General features: G+C 38.0%; 1 protein-coding gene across 2 annotated transcripts in view; it reads right to left on the bottom strand.

The window, feature by feature from the left end:
* The window catches only part of LOC124253965 (innexin unc-9-like), an 86,109-nt gene that overhangs the window by 52,075 nt on the left and 17,949 nt on the right, over positions 1-16,085 (bottom strand). The gene's annotated exons all lie outside the window — the stretch shown is intronic.

Genomic DNA, 16,085 nt, shown 5'->3' with positions numbered 1-16,085 from the left:
ATTCTGTGATAGAATTAGTCTATATCCACGATTGCAATGTCAGTTCTTAGACAGAAGGCCTACACAGATCGACAGCACATTATCCATTAAATCTGCAAGCAGTCTCCCAACCTCCGGCACCAACCGCCTTGTCCAGGCAATGGCGAGGAAATATTTAGACAATTATCTTCCTCAACTAGCCATAGAGTGGACCACACCTCCCCTGGTAACGCTGTTTATTTATTCGTGAAACCATCTGCAGACTGGTATGTGAAGTCTTGACCGCCTAGCGTTATGACTACCGAGGAGGGAGCTAGTCCCCTCACATCGCTATCAAAAAGGAAACGTTAAAATATTTTTGCTGTTGTTATATTTAACGGAAACTTTGAAAAAAACCCATTATAACATACGCATTTAGTTGTTACATCTGGGTTATTTGAGTTAGGAAGCGCCATAGCTTCGCCTTACGTATTATGACATATCGAGGGAAGAGAAGAAAGCGTTGGAAAACGAAGAGAGCTGTGTTAATGACTAAGTTTCTATATGTATCAGTTCCAGCTACACCAGGCCCCGATTTCTCGAAACAAACTTAAGTTTTTACTCAAATTTCAAACTGAATTTGACAATTTGAAACAGCTGAATTTGTAACTCAACTGCATTTTTAATATAAGAAAGCCCAAACAACTTAAGCAATCTATCCACCAAAGTCAAATTGTCTACTATCTTTGAGTTTAATTTCGATTTCAGTTCATTCTGGGAAATGCATTTTCTTGCATTTTCTCAAATTTGAGTAAAACTCCAACTTCAGTCAAAACTCAGACTTAAGTTTGTTTGGAGAAATCGGAGCCAGGACACATATGCCTCCATAGGGTATGACATTTCAATAACTCCAAACCAGCACATTACATGTTTCTCCTAAATGTAACCATTAAGTCATCCCAACATGCTCTCTGCCGTGTGGCCTCGTACCGTGCAGGATACTACCTGATGGTTACAAAAACCCTAACGGTCTGTCGCGGCACCTCTCTCGTTATTTTCGCCCGGCGAGCAGCTTTGTAAGATAATACAGAATTCTAAGCACATCAAAACAGAGAGGTTGTTTCAGCCAGGTGGTTAACGATAGCTGACTTATTTCTACACTTCTTGCCAATGCTCTGACATTTATCGCTCCCCATAAGGTACATCAAACATATCTTCTATTTTCGTTTTCATCGTTTATATGTGTTGATGTTCTATATATTCTGTACATTACACACATATTTTTCCTGCTTTAATTCTCAAAGGTATATTTTACTGATCGTAACATACTCCTGGTGTTTTAAAGCTTAAAACGATATACCTATTCAGCATGTCCAAACAGTAAAGAAACTCTAAAAACTTCTAGCTTAAGCCTTAAGCAGACATAGTTCTTAAATTTGTTTTTCGATTTTATCTTTTTCTACTTATTTATCGACAATATCCTTAAGTTCATGGCTGAATATAAATAACTTGCCAATCAGGAGAATTCGAAAGAACTGACAAACATTGTTTTCTTTTGATGCTGTAGCTTCTGTAATGAGTTTGAGGACAGTATCTCCAAGAGGGGCTGATGAAATCATGGTTAATGCAAACCTGATGTATTAAAACTGCAGGGTATCAGAAAATATGCAGTCACTAGTGTCCCTCTCTCTTTCCCCTCTCTCTCTCTGGCGCAATAATTCCCCAAATGACAAGTGCACAAAACGTTTCGCAAGAAGGGTAAACTGAAACGACATAGAAATAGTTCTCCTCCCACGTGTACTTTCCGGAAATTGAATTAATATAAATAAAATGTTATTATTTCAAAAACCAATTATCACAATGTAACGTCAAATAATTCCATATGTAGTCCTACATGAATTAATTCTCTCTGACCTTTAGAACGCTTGGCATTTGAAAGATATAAGATCCGATTCATTTTACTCAGATGTCGTCTACTACTGACGTCATTAAGACTATTGCTGGAAGAAAACTACAGGCCGGGAATACATTTGATCAGGAGTTTAAAATTACACTTTTCAGTCCTAATATTTCACAGAATTGCTGTTAAGCCTTTACAAAATCCGACCGGTGTCTGTAGCATTGTAAAAGTGTACAAACCTTGAATAATACCATGATCCCTCGGAGAATAGGAGCTAAAACACATTGCAAGGGACGGGTTGTTCCAAAGTGGTTGGTGTACCAATGCAACATCTAAAGTATGGTGTTTGTGCTATGGCAATTTAGTTCCTTAAATATATAATGCCAATTCTTGGTACATCATTGTCCGTGCCAATTGTACCAGATAGCCCTGGTGATGGGTCATCAGTTGCCATTATCACCATTAATGCTTACATGACATTGGTCATTACTGTCCAGTCGGCCTTTGTCCCTTTAAGCGCTGTCCGGACTTGACAAGGCCATTTCCTACAACCACTCTTTCATGCTTGAACAAGGCCTGGCCATTGTAATCGTATCGTTATTTAGTCCCTAGCTTGAATTATGTATCCTGTGATATGGAATGAACACGGACAAGTACATTGTTATGGTATCATACCAAAGCTCATATTCTTCACTAACATTCCTGAATACCCAAATTCATATTCTTCATTGGTATTTCTGTAATTTTGTGGGGTGTTTAGTTGGTATGTATTCCTGCAAAATGGTCATAAGTATGAATGTTTTCACATATATGGCGTTTTCTCACAAACCAACACACAAGAAACAGTGTAACGAAAGAGTTCGAGGAGAAATCATTAAAAAAAACCCAGAAGAGACGGTTCTAATGCAAGAAGCTTATTATTAATGACACGTTTTTTAAAACGAAGCTACTAAAACGAAATGCCAAAATGTTATTGTTGACAGATACTCTTCAGAATTCTGAATTCGAGGGAACCGTCGGAGAAAAATCTGAGATGCAAAAAATGTGAGTGGTGTCTGTTTTAATGGACCTATATTAGTTTGTTAGTAAAGTCTTATGCTTTCCACCTGTTTACCATTCACGGAACTACACATGAAAGGAGTGACGCAGGTTCGTGAACCGGTTAACGGATGTAGCTTTAGTCATGGTTCTGTAGCCCAGGTGGGTTCGTTTATTTCGACAGGTTTATTTCTTCAACATAAATGTGCCTAAATATTTGACCTCTGTAACACTTTGACGTATTTCAAAACAAATCTTAATTATTACCATCCCTCGGTGATGGAGCTGCTAAACAAGCTGAAATATTAGATATATGTGTTTAAAATCCTTCTCATATTTATGACAGTGAATGAAATTACATGCCAGTGCTATCATGTACATATGATAACCTCTTACCTGGGCTAATGATAATATTCTTATAAAAACATCTTTCTTAAATATGAGATATTAAATAATTTATGCCTTTAATCTGCTTCCAAACGATTGCAAAAAAGAAACATTTAAAGTACTACACTGACGGTTTATTTACAAAGCTGACAACAAGATTTTACATACAAAATAAATAATTAAAAATACAGAAAACTGCTGAACGTGTGTGTATGTCATATTGTCATGTTCCCTATCGTAACTGACCACTATAATATACCAGCTGTAGACTTAAAGACTATTCAATCCAATTTATAATGATATCTAATCAGAGTGTGTCAGACGGGTATTTACTAAATGCTCTGATATGATATATAGTGTTACATTGGTTTAGGATATTAGCACTTACTTTGAACCCATGACAACAAATCACTAACATGAATCGATCCAGTAGCAGATGGGAAAGTAGCTAAATTAAATCATGGGTCCTAAGAGGTCTTTCTATAAACCCCCAGTCTTGAACTCTTTGAAAAGGTTACTAAGGCTACATGGACATATCCAAATATCTTTAGTTCCGATGGCGAAGTTAGCCGTCTAATGAACAATTACATAATTACATAAAGTTCATGCCCTCTCTCTCTTCTATAGAATTTGACAGCACCATGTGTTGTTTACATGCGATGCCTTTAAATGGACCCCTCAGAGAACAGGATACGTTTCTAATCTAAAATGTCATGATGACGGTGTTTGTTATTGTTAATTGGTTCCTTTTTGTTTTCGTTAACATGATTGGTTATTTCAATCGCCCTGTTTTAAATGCCAAAGACACTGGAATTGCAAATTAAGGCGAAGATACTAATGTGACTGCTTTAAGGAACTTAACAATATAGATAAACATGAATTAATCAAATATCACTTTTAGTAAACATTACGATGTTTATGTTAAACAAGATTGTTTTGTCATTCACTAGCAAAACAAAAGGGTCACAAACGAGGATTAGAAGTCTTATGTACACCTATGTGTAATTGTGACATAAATGTATATCCAGTACATAAATGTAACGAAGATGTAAACTAAATGAATAAATCAAAGGAACAGATTAAGCCTGAACCGTTGTCGACATTCAGAATAAACAATAAATAAACACACAAAACACGTCTGTGACAACCACGTGCTATGGAACTACACGACAAGATAAGACTATTTACCACTTTTCGTATAACAACCATTCACTTTCCACCAAACTTCAACCAAATCATCTCTCATCTACATACTCACATAGAATGATGATGGTAACGATGGAACATGGTGTTCAAACATAACCCAAGTGTCGGTTGTCCAAGTGGTCGACAGAATGGTCACCGTTCTCGAAGGACTGTCAGTAACGACTTTGCCACAATCCCTTGGGTCAAGGAACAGCGCTATAGCGCGAGGTGAAAGAAGGATGTGCGCATTCACAAAGCTAAACAATCTTCTAATCCCCCATATCGACCAAGGGAATACGGCCGGAGCGTCTCATAAGAAGCTTAGGCCATGTGCTAGGCAAGCCGATGGTACGTTACCAGTAAAGGCTTGGGCGATTCTTGAACAATGCAGCGGTAAACACAGTATGGACGATCTCGGATGAACGCTAGCCGGTAGGGGAAAAAATCTCCGAGTTTTGTGTGTGTGGTTCAATTAGATGACCCGCACGTTATAAGCTCTACTTGGAGGAAACGAATCGTTCCGTTATAAAATCGACTGCCCGTAGTAATGCAAATAGCTCCGTGTTAATTAAAGCTCGGATCGACAATGTTCGTCCATTATGGCAGGGTCACGAGAGGCAATGGAAGAAAGCTATATCCCCCGGGCTGGAGTTCCTCTATCGACAGTCAAGGAATATGTTTCATTCATCTATCTTTCATTGAAACTATTCCTCCCACGGAAAATACGATCAAATGTCAGTATTTCCCTTCTGTTCCAGCTAAGTATGTAAAGCGTCAATTCTTTGCTGTTCTAAAGGAATGCTTTCTCATTAAAGCAAGCAATCAATGCAGCATAGACAGATTTAGACAAAAATAACATGTTGACAGTTCACGGACATATTCTTTCAATACGTCCTTCTGAACGAATCTTCTTGTCAAGGTTTCAGCCACACTTCATCGAACTCTGAATTAATCAATAACACCATCCAGCTTGTCAGATATGAAAATTTAATTTGTCCGCAAATCCGCGACATTTCCCCACTAGGTAATTATGGCCGACCTCCCACATTGCTGGAGCTTTCAACTGTTACTATAGTAACGATATTTAAGCGCTAATTCCAGAAGATCTCAGAATAAAGATGGCGGCTTTGCGTAGTCTGCCGCTGTCACCGGAAGCGGCAACAGAGTGTGCGTGGGGCGATTGGGATATTGCGGAAGAGCCAACTGACGTCATTGCCTATCGTCGGGGATTTGAGATTCAAAAACGCCGAGTTCAAATCCTTACTAATGGAATTGACTTGTGGAAACTCTTACAGCGTTCCATGGGCGCCATTTTGGAACTTCAGGCAAGGGCTTATTGAGTATTTTCTACATTATTTACACAGAGACCATCGTTTATATGGCAATCAGCGTAGATCTATACCCCGCCTGGACCAATTGAATTACGCTTCTGCTTGCGACGAAAATTCAAATATTCCACTAAGTAAATTGTGTCAAAGGGAATGAAGTCCGTCCTAAAGACTTTTGTGGTTGGAATGCGGGTTACTATTTGCCGAACCATTGTTAAACAAACATAGGGCTAGCCACTTCCGAACATTTCCGCATTTCTAGGTTGGAGACAGACGCTGATAACAAACTCTGAGAATCCACCCGTCTTGGAATAAATTGCTCGGAAAACATTTCACAAAAGATGCTATTTAGATCGCGTTATATGGATGAACCACTATTTCTTTGGAGACGGAACCCTTTCATATTCAGCTTCTCAGAGACATTTTCGGTTTTACTCTCAGCATGAGTTAAGTGAGTTCAAATACAGTAGGAAGTGGTTGTTTTTCAGTTCCTAAAACGCTTCTAACTTGGAAGTTAACGTGTTCAGAAAGGAAGGAACGTGTTTACAGATGTCTAGGCACAAAATTCAGACGGATCTGTACAAACAAATAGATTATGCTGACCTTGAAAAATCAACACAAAAAATACTTTGATAGGAATTGTTATTGGCATGAATTCCATTAATCTTAATACATGGATGAGAATTTACGCCGCTATTATATCAGTTTGAAACATAACACAGCGGTAATAAATCAAGAAATCTCTGGCAACTGGAATATTATTTGAAAATACAAAGGCACGTTGAGTAATCTGATGGATATGTTCAAAAATAAGGCACGTTCGTATATGGATATGTTCAAAAGATTTCATATTTTTGTTAAAGGCTGATATCTTTTGTAAAATAGTACATCACCCGTTGAGGAACTTAAAGGTCTCACATACAGTCATGGCAAACAGGATGTCACTTAAATACAGTCAACCTGAACAAAAGTGTCTACATTAGATATGCTTTCAATGAAACAAAACGATAACATTATTTCAAATTCCTCCAACTAGTTTGTATTGGGCGTAAATCAAATAAGACAGAAGGACATTTTTTTATTATCCGCACATTGGCACAGGAAACATTGACATTACCTTACATCACATTTTGTAATTAACTGAATGAACTACCTATCCATTTTATCCTTCAAAACATCACATAACAATAATCCGTTTTGTTATATTATCATACGGCATCATACACCCAACATATGTATTATATTACCTGGATTGATATACAATCTGATATCCGTCTAAATTCGTATAGATACTACATTGTAAAGATAAACCAGATGTTAATTGTCTATTGTACACTGAGTAACATATGTCAGAAATGCAAATATTTTCACAGGCCTACCGATAGCCACCCTCATTCACACTATTTACAGTTGCTATAGTTACATAGCTGGCAGCCAAATGCATTGTCTTGGTCATTTAGTAATGACGTAGTCGGCACATTTGCGCGGTTAATTTGGCGCTCTGGGAACAAGTATGCTTACACGAGTGGGATATTTGACTGTTGCCATATAGCTGTCTTGAAATGTGAGAAAGTTTGTCTTCAGATAAGGAAAACATAATTTTCCTGCACTAACTACGTCACAGCCATTAAACTCTTCTGTTCATTTTATAGGTAAGGTGATCGATGTTAAAACGATGCGTCATTTGTCGTAACCATATAAGGACAGTAATTTTCGCATTACGTGGGAGGGAACCGAAATATACCATGTAATCTAAGCAGTGCTCAAATATTTTTATCGAGGCAAAGATATTACAAAAGAACATGAGAGTTAATATTTTTCAAAGTTTACATCTCCCAATTCAAATATTTTGTCAAATTTACATGACATTTCTTAATGAAACAGGACACGCTCTCCGGGAACACCCGGTGTCATCACTGAATTTCAGTTATCCATTCGTATAAGTACAATCTTACTACTAGTTTGCCTTTTATGCCAGGAATGTATTTTTCAGCAGATAATCAATTATTCTCAGGTGTTCATGTTATACATTTACACAAAATAGATAAAACATATATAAAACATTTAACATTAACGTATTCGATCAAGGATACCATATTTGGTCAAATGTCTACTCCCTATGAATTTGCTGGTTCCATTCTTACCTCTTGCAAACATACACGATTCTACGGTATAAATAGCTGGAGGCATGAATATAACACAGGGGCACTGATTGCCCGGAAAATGGAGGTGTCTCGCAAATACCAATCTGTCTGTGTTTGACTTAAAATAAACAGTCCCCGAGCCTTTTTCACTTCGATAAAGAAGTGTTTTTTGCCAGTTTTGGTCGTAAGCGATCGTTAACACCGGTGTTTCGATCAATTCCTTCGTATCGGTGTGCAGGCAATTGAGTCAGTTTATTCTTCCCTTGAGAATGGTAAATTTCAACAAAAAGCATGATCACTTGTCACCCAAATTGATCGATTTGACTTGACGCAATCGGTTGGCCAATTCGGACCTATCAGAAATTAAATGGAACCAATTTGCTTAAATTTAGCTTCTACATGAGTGTTTAGTGCTAACTCTGTGTGTATGTGTGCAAGTATGTTACCGGCAATTTAACAATCCCGTTGCAAAATCTGTTCTCCATTTAATGTAGTTTTAGGACGAAAGGAACATTACAACATATCACATTTACAATATTAATCCACAGCAGTTAAATATGTTTGTGTTTTTATAGGTCAGTTAGTTGTAAAAGACATTAACATGTGTAACGTGTGCAACGTGTGGAATTTTAAATCGTGAAATTTTAAATCACATTTCGGAATTATACTCGCTTTTTTCAAGAGCGCATTTTGTATCTGACTGATTCAGTGATGTACATAACGCCTGATATTTTACAATAATATGTGAACTCTTCTTTCATTTCATTACTTGTTTCAGTAGTAAAATATTTAAGGGATTGGACTCAACATTCTTGCAACTTCTGGTTGTGCACGGTGACATAGGACGACATTAATTGCTAGAAGACGTCACTGTATCTTTAATGAAGTGATGTAATTAGTTCTTCAGACTGGTCACATCTTATACCCTTTCTTATCAAGGGGACTGTATATTTCAGTGGCATTTCTCACCAACAAAAACTATTAAAGGTACATTACCTACTGAAGCATTACCAAAGAATACGTTTCTGGCTTTCTTTGAAAGTGTTCAAAAGATGAGCCTTGTGTAGACATGCGCTTCTATCAACGTGGGAAGGTGCTTTACAGTGCGCAGCATTCGGATCATACACACGAGAGTGTCCAATCCCCTGTCCTGGACTTCACAATCGCCATCATTCAATGGACTTTACACAGGAAAACCGTTTGCTCGTTTCAAAGGTGCACGGTGGATCATCATCAATGTTTTCAATGCTTAAACCCACGGAAAGCTCCCGAACCGATTTGGGTTAGAACAAATCATGATCTAATAGGTCTTTTCCTTTCTTTTCCTGTGCAAAACAACTGCTTGCTCAACTCTGAACCGTCTCTATAGCAGTTTCTTTTATTGGTCTCAGGAAACCTATACATAACACTTCTTACTCTTCCGTGAACAGATAATCCCTACCCTAGCATTCAATGGCCCCCACACTGGGCAACTGTCAACTGTAGATGCCGTACCTTCCAATGGACAAGTCAAAGAGAAACTGAACCACTGCTAAACCACAGGAGACTTGTGAATGCTAATCATGCAAAGAGACTCAAAGATAGCATGTTTCCTTCTTCTGCCAACATAAGACAGATCATTCGAATATTATCATTTTGGGGACCTTTCGCAAGTGCCGAGACAAGACACATGCTTTCCTACCATACCATTCAAATGGTCTTGAATAAGGAAGGCAAGTGCGAGCATAGGCGATTTTATGATTCATTTGGCCTCACAAAGGCATCTGTTTGTTAATTTGACAGCAGAGGATCATCCCCATGCAATTAGTTAATGGAGCTTAAATAGAACAATGGTTGGACCAACTGGGACGACAGGACTGGCACCTTATATGGACAACATCAACTGCCAGCATATCAGATATATCCCAAGAAATGGTAATCGATGTACATGTGACTTTCTCAAACAGATGCCCACAACCATTGTGGCTACACATGAAGAAAAACAGACATTGCAACCACACTCCACAGAAGTCTCATTGAACCCATATTAATTTCGTGTGTAGAAATGTGAATAGTCTACTTGTTGGGCTGATAAGCATTTAAAAAACTACTGAACTACATTCCAATAATGTATTGATAAAACATTTCATTGTCCTAAATCAGAGTCGTAATCAGTTTGTACATGTGAATAATAAAATAAGCAAAACGCATTATTTTGTGCACATCGGATTGTGTCAATCATGGTATTGGTCATTGTATCATGCAGACCATTCTTCAAGTTCAGGAATCAAGGCAATTTACGTTAAACACATTGGCTACACTAGTGCCTATGTCTTGCCCATTTCAAAATACGAGAACTGATTGCTTCTTTCAACTGACTGACCATAGCCGGGCCAGACAGAATAATGGCGGATATATGTTTAATTCATGCCAATCCTAGCCAGTGCCCCTTCGTAATCTAGTAATAGAGGATAGTCCTCGCTCAATCAGTGTGCAGTATCAAATTTCGTGCTACTCACTTTTGCCGAGTGCCATGGAGGACATGCGTAACAGAGTTAAATATCATGGGAAAAGATTGCAAATGTGACATATGTTCAGAGATGAAATAACCTTGACAATCATTTTGTGGGAAGATAATATAATAATCTGATAAATATAAACCAGAGAAATTTGAGGTTTGTAAAAAAATTGACTTTCATTCTCAGGTGCAATGCATCCATTCATGCATGTACAAACACTCGCACGCACACGCACACACACGCACGCACGTACGATCACGCACAAACAAGCAAACAAACACAAACATGCAATCAAACAAATACACATAAATACCTATATGTATAACAGAAATCAGAATGTCATTGAAAAAAAACCTTTTTGGTCGCTGGTTATGATAACATTGTATTGAAATGTGTAGAGACAGCAAAATAATTAAGCAAAATATACTAAATTGTAGACTTTCGTTTCTAGTGGTATTCATCAAAACGCAAACCTCCCATTATATGTACAGAAAATGTTATATATCATTCAAAACATCAAACCATTTTAATACTCCTGTTGCTGAGGAGTATCACGTACAGACAAGTAAAAATCAAATTTAGCGCAAGAATTTCTGTCTTAGACGTACTCTTTGATTTGCTAGCTGAATCTAAGAACGATCTTAGCTAGATGTCGCCGGTTAGATATTGGAAAATCAAATGAAATCTTTTTCTATCAAATTGTGTTACGCAAACAACGTTGGAGGCGATCGAACGCCAAAAACCACTCCATGCTTGTAATTGCCAGGAACAAGCAAAGGGGTTCATGGACGCATCTCTCTGTCGCGTTTCAGTAAGATAAGCTACTTCTCAAACTACAAGAGCTCAGACAAAAGTGAGAAAAAACAAGGTACTACTTGACCGAATCTGGAAAATCTGACCCCCGCATCAATCATACGGGCTTCTTATCACTGGCTAAAAATATCAAGTACAGCGTCCAAAGTGTGGTCGGACAACATTTGGAAGAACATGTCTGCTAGGATGGTATTAGGGGTTTAGTATCGATGGCCACATTTCTTTCGTTTACTTTTAGAACGAATTTAGCGATCCAATGACTCTTTCCAATATCATGAAGACGTTTGAGATTTGTGACGTCACCATAACATCAATAGCGGCAAACTAATCAAAATGGGTGTTGATTTCCGTTAGAAGGTTTCATGAGTTCAGAGGAGAAGGTGTGAAGGACAATATTTGAACACCGAAAATCTACACATACGTACAAGGGTTATAGAATGGCTCAATTTTAGCATACGTCAGAAAGAAAGACTACATGATTATTGATTCTCGTTAATGATTTTGGTTTTAAGATATAAAATGACATTATAATAAATACATGCCTTGATATTATAATTACATTTTTACGTTACCTGACATATCTCATTGTAAAGAATGTTTGATTGAAGAAACTGTTGGTGAAAGCTAGTCCATGGTTAAACAGTTCAACAAGAGCATTACATAGTGGACTCAATTACATCATGCCCTCCAACATCACTGATCGGCTGTGCTGCTGGGGTTCTTCTAGAAACACAACTCCACAATCTTCCTTCTTGAAGGCCGAACACAGGATTGTCACTTGAAACAACCGTTTCTAAGCTAGCGTCGGTGGAACGCCATGCAGATGTATTGGTGAATCGTGCTTGCTATTGAAGATGCTACAATATAAATATGATCAGAACGCCTTCACTATTCTCCGCTTGGAAACGAGTGGGTCCACAACAGCTGTGTTAAACGTGATAGATGTCATGCCAAATATGTTCTTCCAATGACTGACCCATCTTCAGTCCGGCGGATATTCCAATCACCAGATGAAGCTAATTGCATGACCAATTAAGCAGATTCCTCCAAAATTGGAAACAAGTCCAGTATTTAAGACCCTACTTGTGACAGACTCTTCAGTCTCTTCCTACGGATAGCTGACTGACATTAAGTCTTGTCAATGACTTTTATGAAGAACCAGATATGTCCTTGGTAACTGAGAAGGAATTAATGCCATTGTGCACAAGACGGCAGAATGTAGAAACCTTTGTTTGAGGATTTTCTATTGACTATTTTGCGTGACTATACAGCTGTATACATTGAAAGTCATCACCACCTTGGGCAATGACAATGTATTTGATTTAACGCGGCTGCCTCCCCTTGATTAACATCATCGTCTTGTACCCTTTTATTGTTGTAAGTTAGGCAGGTTGCTTACGGTCTTCAAGAACAAAGGCAGGATGAGGATGCTAAAGATGAGGAAACCAAAGACTTCAGGGAAAAGACGTTCTGTCATCCACATTTCAACAGTAGCTGACTTCAATAAGAGCGCTCTGTCACATACACTAATCACTTCCTGTTCGGTTAAAACGAGAATAATATGACAAGAACTCATATCCGGTGACGTAGTATAAGGTTCCCGTATCCCGTAGTGAATAAGTGACGTCATAACTAAAATGGCGGATTCTGTTTAGTTCCATCACAGATTTCTTTTGAAATGTTCAACTTGAAATTAAACGCCATCATCGATCTTGTTAAAAACATGCCGTAGGTTTGCCTCCAGCTCGAATACGATCAAATTTGTTTCTTTGAAGTCCAGGACCATAAGAAGTTTGGTTTCTCTTAATGTGTTAACGCGATAATTATTTATTTACGCCACGGTTGTTCTTTTGAAATGTGATTTGGGAAATTTTATTCAATAAGGCAAAATCCCTTAAGCTATAATCGGTATACATGGGATAAGACAAAAGCAATCTGTTAAAATGAAACCAGCGGATTAATTTGTGTTCAACTTCGGTAACCATAATGACGGTGCTTTTCTCCTTTTAAACATTGTACAATACATTAACTTATTGCAACATATAGAAAACACATTCATTGTTATCGACAGAATGTCATATTTACAACACTTTCAAGTGCCTATGTATATTTCCACATGGCACCGCTGTCATATTTTGTATTCGCATGACTCAAAAAAGATTCATTTTTCTTCAAAGGAACATCACAAGTTCATTCACTTTTGTGTGAGGTTGTGACAATTTGAATATGGCCATACAATCAGATTTCAACATTTCTTGACAACGCTGGAAGTTATATGTGCAAGCAATACCGCAAACTCAATTTCAACCGTCAGTTTTATGTTTTGAGCCTGTCATCACATGCATGGTCGTTTTAGACATGAAGCAATGAAAAAATGGTATCTTCCGATCGTCAGCTGTTTAACTTGATATGGGCATTTAACGAGACAGTCCAGCATGTGCTTACTCTACAAGGCACGAACATAATTGACAGGTTGCGGAGATTGGGGAGATTTTTGCTTGAATCTTTTGTACTGATTCCTAAATTCACAACGCTCTGTCAATCCACTAATGAGCAATGTGAGACAGTTTATTCCTTAGCATTGTTCATTTCAGTTCCAAACGACAAGAACATGTGACATATTCGACCTGTCTGTACATTCCTACTAATGAATGCAATCTGTAACGAGGCTTGAGTTAAATAGCTATTACAATCTCACCACGAGGAACATAAAAATGATTTATATTTTACATTTCTATTTCATACACACACTTGATGGAAATATTTACACCACAAATAATAAATCGTGGCAAGTTTTGTGGCATTTATACTAAATACATTCTCAATACAAAAAGAAAATTAAGATTGATGGTGAAAACGTTAAACACCGATTCACAGATACATGCATATTCATATACTTCCTCATGGTTGGTTTGTGGTCACTGTATTGAGAACGACTTCTTAGAACAAGATAAGTTCAGGCCAGAAATCCCAATAGAGAATAGTACGTATTGATATTTCATCTTAGGACTCATTGCAAATTATTCAGGCGTGGGCTTCATCCGTATTAAAGAGCGGCCCCTTCTTATTACTGTCTTCTATTCTGATAGACTGGTGGTCAGTTGTCAATAGCAAGCCTGAAATCAGCATGATATGCTTATTACGGGGCGATATAGCCACTATCCTGGACCAAATGAAATGTCACTGGAACGAAGGATGAAACAACGATATCGCGCGTTAATGAAGAGCGACCTAGGGCATCAACACATTGATATGAATTATGAAATGATGAAAGCTTTTTCGCTTGGTGGCTTGTACCCCAGCGTGTTAAAGCCTCGATGGTTTGACAAACCTGAAATGGATTGCTATTGACAGGTGTAGATTAAGATATACATCAGAGGACCCCTACATTTTGTAATGATCTGGGCGAGACACGTGACATGGGAGGGGAAATCCTGTCAGAATGTGTTTGGCATGGGGAGTCCGACCTAACGGCAATCAATGTCTGAATATTTACGTTACCCTTTAACATCACGTGCAACGTCCCTTGCTTGTAAATGTCCCGCATACCTATAATGTAAGGTATTCTGTAAACCTCAGTCGAACACATTAAGTAACACATACAAGTATTAATAATTAATCAATAATACATATCACATATACATACATATAACCTCGACAAACGTCTGTGTTTCTTTCGTCTGCAGTAAGGCGTCTGTGTTTGCCATAACGTTCCTCATATTATTCTTGATTACAATTTCTAGACGTGTGCTTCCACTTGTTACGTTGGTACTACTATAACGACAAAATGTCCATAATTACACGAAATCTCTACTGAAAGCAGAATACCTTATAAAATTCCCACTATAACAGACTCATGTGCTCATCGGTATCACAATGGCAATGATGCTCTTTGTTCGCGAAAGGGTTAGCGTATCCTACTCCAAGGGGTCGACCATCACGTTTGACATCCATACCTGCAACCTTCTTATTCCGATGCCTTTTAGGTGGTTATACTCCCTGTCCTACTGTGTGGGTATCCTGCGTGTCCTCGGTACTGTTACTACCATGCTGTCCCCTCCCCCGTGGATTCTACCCGTGGATTCTAACAGTTTGGGTCTAGATTAGAATCTCTTTACACCTGCCATATCGTCATATTTTCTCTCCGTCGTGATACGCGGGTGTTTGTATTTCTAGTTTCCATTGTTTGTATTTTCCGTTTGTTTGTATTTTCCGTTTGTATGTATGTATGTTGTATGTATGTATGTATGAAGGAAAGTATGTGTGTGTGTGTGTGTGTGTGTGTGTAAGTGATTTCTCCAGGTGTATAAGCAATAAATATATAAAGTATGAGTCCAGATATTTCTTCTTGCCAAAACTCCTTTGTGATTGGAAAAGTGAGTGAATATGGTTTTAAGCCGCCTTTAGCAATATCACAGCAATATCACAGCGGGGTACACCAGAAATGATTGGAAAAGTATCCACATAGTGTGTTTGCAAAGTTTAAACACTTATACATTTATAACACCATTTCAACGCCAAATTCATTGTGTTTGCCAATTTAATCTTGGTAAGGGGATTATGCCTTTAGAAACACCTTTTTCTTATCGATCAAAACCCTGTCCCACAGCGTGTCATCTTGGAATATCCTAAAGCAGTTGATTTTCCAAAACAACCGTGTATCTGTCACATGTACTGTGTGAATATGTGAAACAGTTAAAATCAGGTTTGTGATGAAAATCCACATACCTTTCAAAAGCCCAGTCTTGAAAGATATAAAAATGACATGGACCCGAAGCGTATTCACAACACACATATACACAGGTTTGGCTAGTATGAAAACATACATGCGAGG

The sequence above is a fragment of the Haliotis rubra genome, unplaced genomic scaffold, assembly GCF_003918875.1.
Source record: "Haliotis rubra isolate DU_JTF1 unplaced genomic scaffold, ASM391887v1 Scf56, whole genome shotgun sequence".
Classification (NCBI taxonomy): Eukaryota; Metazoa; Mollusca; class Gastropoda; order Lepetellida; family Haliotidae; genus Haliotis; species Haliotis rubra.
The sequence above is the reverse complement of the archived record's forward strand: the minus strand, read 5'-3'. Positions and strand labels throughout refer to the sequence as shown.